The 6000-nt window shown below is 46.8% G+C and overlaps 1 protein-coding gene across 4 annotated transcripts in view; it reads right to left on the reverse strand.

Annotated features, from left to right (window-relative positions):
- LOC149166841 (uncharacterized) overlaps nucleotides 1-6000 on the reverse strand; it is a 357550-nt gene that overhangs the window by 126393 nt on the left and 225157 nt on the right. The gene's annotated exons all lie outside the window — the stretch shown is intronic.

Below are 6000 nucleotides of genomic sequence, written 5' to 3' on the forward strand. Positions count from 1 at the left end.
TCCTTAAGAACGTATCCCTCCTACGGCCTATCTTGTCACCTTATCCCTTATACTTGACATATTCTATTAGGTGACCTACTATTGAGTATTATTCCTAGTGGAAAGTTTACAATGATAACAAAGACATGCAAAAACAAATAACACAGAAAATTTCAAAAATGCATACACATAAACCAAAAATTTTTACAAATCCCCAAACTGGCCAAATTTTATTAGTAATATTTGTTGTGGTACAAATGAGTTGGAGAAAGTGCACATGGGCTTGCACAAGGCAAGCTACAAGCATCAGGTGATGAGTACAAGAAAGCCCAACAGCGGCAATAACCAACGCCTCTAGAAAACTGCGTTGCTACTCCAAAACTGCACTGCTGCCTAACTTCGCCCCTTGATTTTCCCACACTAGAGTGCCCAGAAAATTCTAGGAATTTGGGATTGTGATCCTTTCCCAAAATCCAGCAAAAACCCATAAAGGATTTCCCTTAGTTCCAACCTTCAAAAATTGAACCTTCACAACTTGGCCCTCCTCCAAATACGAATTTTGTTGTTGTGACTGATCCTGTCAATCTCTGCACTCCCAACTTCAACAAACCTCCTCAAATGGCACTCCAAATGATCTCCCAGCTCCCCAGCGCCAAAATCCCCAAGATAATGTTGCCCCAACAAATCTCACTCCAATGACTGTGCAATCATGGAGGAGATGATGAAGTCCTGCGTGTGATGAAATGAGAGTTGCGTATGGGATAGCCCTCTTGTCTGTAGCTGCCCTCTACACTCCTGAAAATGGTGAAAGGATGCTCATGTAGCTTCTCCAGACAATTTCTCTAGAGCCCTGCTCTAAAAATAACCAGTGAATTCTTCCTCTTTGCAATGTTGGCTCCTAGACTATGTGTTATGCTCCAGAAATGCATATGACCTGCAACTAATGCTTCTTCTAGTCTCGGTGGTGAAGGAAAGCCTTCCTTGGGTGGCACTCGAAGTCCACCAAAGAAAGGTTGAGCTTCTCTCCTTGGGAAGCTCTTGTGCTAAACAACACAATGTTGGCTCAGTTGAACAACTAAGGAAAATTCGATTTTCAAATAGACAAAAGACCCCTTTTTCTCCCTCATTCCTTCCTTTTATAATTGTTGGCCATGCATTCCTTGTGGGTCCCTCCACCAATTCGATTTTCCTCAAGGAATTTGAATTCCTTCTTCCCCAAGTGCGTAATTCATGTGGGCCCCATATTCCACTAGTAATTTAATCTTTCCTTTTCCCTAATGTTGGAAGCCTTTATCTCTCCAAAAATTAAGTGGGGACTCCCTCCATCCACTTTTCCTAAGTTTACATGCCAAAATATTTCCCAACACCCAATTACAAAAATAGAAATTCATCTTAGCAAAATTAATTTAATTGGGGACATTATAGTCCTCCCCACCAAAAATTGCTTGTCCTCAAGCAATGCCTGAACAAGCACCCTCTCGATCAGCTGAACCCAACAATCTCTGCACACAATACCGGGGTCCCAAATGTACCACCCAACCATCCTTGATCTTTGCCCTATCCTACCAGGATCCCAAGCCATCCTGATCAGCGTGAGGCATCCCTTGCTCCACTCGTTGTCCAGCTCAGCATAGGCATCAGACACCCTCTGCATACCGCCACTAAGTAGAGCATCATGGTAGTATAAAATCCTGATCATCTCCTCGTGTAACTGCTCTACCAAATAGTCCCTCTTGTGCATTGCAGGAGTGGACTCCTGAAGATGCAATCTAATCCTGGTGGGACTAAACCCTCATCTACTTGAGCTTCTCTTGGTCTCCTCCTGCTAATCACCCTACCACAGTGGTTAAGTTCTCCACACCATCAATGAATCACTAAAACCTGATGGAAGATCAAGATGACCTTCCCCTATAGAAACTAGCTCACCTCTACCAGTAGCTAACCTGCTAAGCCCTGCCATGTCAGAATCCCAAGCTAGTCCAAAAGAGATGCCACCATGTTGTCACTACGCCACTCTGATCATGACGATTTGTCTGTCACACGCAAGCTATATCCTCCTCTCCTGGGACCTGATGGAAAAATATGTATGGAGTCCCAATGAATCTGACCCAAGCATCCCCACGATGTCACGACCTACCCATCCAACACTTACTCTGATTCGTAGCAGCAACAAGGAAAACCAGCCTTGCCATGCGACAAAGGCCTTAATGCTCCCCCAAATGTCAAACCAAGTGGGAGTTGGGTCATCCTCTATCCTGCTCCTGCTCATCATGAAACAAAGTGTCCAATCAACCAACCAAATCCCTGGATCCCATAGCCAGAATGGTTGCGGCATAGTCTTGATAGTTGTTGGTGCCAACCTGTACCACGTCTCAGGCCCCTGCGTGCAATCGATATATGGACTCCATACATCACGAACCAATCTGGTGCGTACAAAACTTCCCTGCGCTGGCCATACCACGCAGTGGGATCTGTCATCCTGCCTCCTAAAAGCGCTCCCCAATACCGCCTGGAGTCTAAACATCCGCCTACATGTAAGGTCCAAAACTGTTGTAGATGCTCCTGAGACACCTCAGAATGTCTCACCCAAAGGGTGTCATGCCTCTCCCTGAGTGTGGGCTCAAGGGTGGTGCAAGTGTTACCTCTACAAAAGATTGGACTACCCCCAAGCCTGCATCCACCAACTTGCGCCTTGACCATATGCCACAGCTGGAAAGCCTCTCTCCTGATGCACTGTGCCCCATCCAACTATCTCAGATGAACCTCTTGGGTTTTGTTGCTCGCAATGAGAGCATCAAGGGACGATATCAAAGTCCCTGGCGTCAGTGTGCAATGCTAGTGAGTGATAAAGGGAAGCTCACAGTCGGCCCTATGATCAACTCGCTCTCCAAATTTGGGTGTGCCAAACCCAATGGATTTCCTGATGCCCTCGTCAGGAGATCTCTCTGGTGGAAACACCTCAACAACTTGTTGTGCATCATCAGGCTTTGCTGCACACAAATACACACCCCTGCACTCCACTACATAGCCCTGAACTCTGTGGCACAACTCCATGCACCACTGGACATCAATGCTCAATGCCATGCCACCATGTACCATAGGGCATCCCATATGTGCCCATGCATCCACCACTCTGCTAGTACACCCACCACGATGTGATCTACACCTCCTCATCTGCCTAGGTACACCTATGTGGCCCAACTCCTCACATGCAATCGGGAATAACGCTACCATGTCGAACCTCAATAGCTCTAGTGCCCAATACATCAATGAGAGAGTGTTGTCTCCATATGATGCCCTGTCCGGTGGCCTGACAATGCCACCTCCTCCTACCAACTCCCGCCAGAGTAGTCTAATCATCCTACAATCCCATGTCAACCCAACATGCCATGACAACTCATGAAATCTGCCTGCTCCTCTGTCAATCCATCCTATCACTAGTGTTGTCAGGAAATCTGAAGGGGATATGAAAAGGTGTGTGTGCCCAACCACCGAGTCCATCACGCAGCTGCTACCATCACCTTCCGACTCCACGATGTGATGGAGAATCCCACCTGGATCCCAACAGCAGTCTGGCCCTCGAGCCCCTCTGGTAACCCACAACGTTCGTTGAACTATGTCCATGGATGCATCTAACCTCCTAGTCAACTCCACCAGATACCAACTCAATATCTCTCGCCATCCAACCATGAGAGAGGGATCGAATGCATGAACAACAATACATAGAACATGTCCTCCATCGTGCAAATGTTGCACCTCGCGCAACTTGTGTCGCCTCATCTCACTAGTCTGGTCAATCCATGTAATCTTCCTAGGTGACGTAGCCTCTCTCTCACCAATATGCGGAGCTGTCCCAATAATGCTACAAGCCTCATCGATGTATGCCTGAAGGGGACTGTCATATGAAAGTATGACATCTTTGTTGGCTGCAGATGCATCTAATTGCTCCTCATCGATGGCTGACTCTAAGGATGGCTTCTCATCCTCCTCCACCATGGGCTTAACATGAGCCACTAACTGTCCCTCTAGAGATAGCTCATCATGGATAACATCCTCAACAGTCAGCGATAGGTAGCTACCGTCTGGAAACTCTCACAAATGCCTCTATACCTATCGACTCCTCATCGACGGTGGATATGTCTCCCGTAAACTCATCAACCTCTTGTGTGTTGATATCGCATGGAAACTCGGACATGGCCCTGCACACCTCATCAATGGATCCTTCAACAATGGACGACATCTCATCCATGGGTGGCTCCTCAACAATAAATGGCCCTCTAGGTGTATGCTCTACTATCTCCACTAGGGTGTCAACCAAGGTTACCAAAGGGATCTCCAACAAGGGTGACTCCTGCGTCACACTAGACACATTGACACGCTCCTCACACTCCTGTGTGCCCACAATCTCATGCTCAACCTCCTCCTTAGGCTCCTGATATCTAAAGCCAGGTCTCCACCAGCAAAAGCGCCTCTCAGTCTCATCCTCTAATTGTCCTCCTCTATGCTCCTCAAATGAGAAAGCCCTCCTAATCTTAGGGTCCAACGCCTCACACTCATCAATCCTATCCAGGGAGGGCCTCATCAAATCTGCAAAGGTGTCTCGTTCCCTCTCCTTCTCCGATTCACCCAAAAAATGAGGCACGGTAGGTCGGTTGGGCTGGCCATGGGTATTGTTCTGCTGAATTGAGTGTGCATGTGTGTGGCTTCTCTGCTGGTTATGTCTCAACATCCCCATCATTTGTTGCATCCTCTTGAGGACTTGTTGGTTTTTCCTCCTCAGCATCAGTTCTCCCTCATCAGATCCTCCACGATCCCTTGTGTACTCCTCCCTTTCAGTGTCATCAGAGCACCCATAAATTCACCAGTCACTATGAATGCATGGCCAAATCCTCCATGATCTTGCTAGCTCCCCCACAGCTGGCCAAAATCAGGCTCTGATACCACTGTATTATTCCTAGTGGAAATTTTACAATGATAACAAAGACATGCAAAAATAAATAACACAGAAAATTTCATAAATGCATACACATAAACCAGAAATTTCTGCAAATCCCCAAATTGGCCAAATTTTATTAATAATATCTGTTGTGGTACAAATGAGTTGGAGAAAGTGCACCTGGGCTTGCACAAGGCAAGCTACAAGCACCAGGTGATGAGTACAAGAAAGCCCAACAGCTGCAATAACCAGCTCCTCCAGAAAACTGCGTTGCTGCTCCAAAACTGCACTACTGCCTGACTTCGCCCCTTGATTTTCCCACTCTAGAGTGCCCAGAAAATTCTAGGAATTTGGGATTGTGATCCTTGCCCAAAACCAAGAAAAACCCAAAAAGGGTTTCCTGTGATTTGGGGTAGCATCGGATGTGCTCTAGCCATGAAAATTGGTGGAGAGGCTAAAGCACATGAGATCTCCAAGACCCAAAAATGGTTTGGGCAGATTCTACCCAATTAAGGAGATATTAAAATAATTAATATTTTTAATGGAGTTCCTAAGTCTAAACTTAGGAAAAATAAAATATTAATGGGTATTAATATAAAACTGGGTTAGAAGGTTCTAAAGGACATGGATCAAGCCAAATCTAATCTTGGCCGTTGATTAGAGATATAATCTCGGCCGCTGAAGACTCAAAAGAAAAAGTATAAGAGGAGGCTTGAGGGTCAGTTGGAGAACAAACCATAGTGATCAGTCATTCGATTTTCTAGAGCGAAGTTTGCTAAGAGAAATCGAATCAGTGATCAGAGTTGCAGCGAGGGGCAGTGAGTACGAGGCAGAGAGGCAGAGATAGTGCCGAAAGACCAGCGCAGAAGCAAAGAGGCATACACAAAAGCAAAGGGAGCCACGCAAAGGCTAGCAGGGGCTGCACAAAGGCCAGAAGGGCCTACGGCATCCATGTAGAGGCTGCAGGAGGAGGAGGGAAGACGCAGAGAGGGCCAAGAGGCTGGCAGAGCCTCAGAGGGCTGACGAGAGGCCAGGAGGGTTGACGCAGTGCTTCAGATTGTGCTGGAGAGTGTTTCGTGGGGCAG

Source organism: Pinus tabuliformis, chromosome 5_1, assembly GCF_031772625.1.
Source record: "Pinus tabuliformis cultivar Carrire ecotype Pingquan chromosome 5_1, CPIR1, whole genome shotgun sequence".
Lineage (NCBI taxonomy): Eukaryota > Viridiplantae > Streptophyta > Pinopsida > Pinales > Pinaceae > Pinus > Pinus tabuliformis.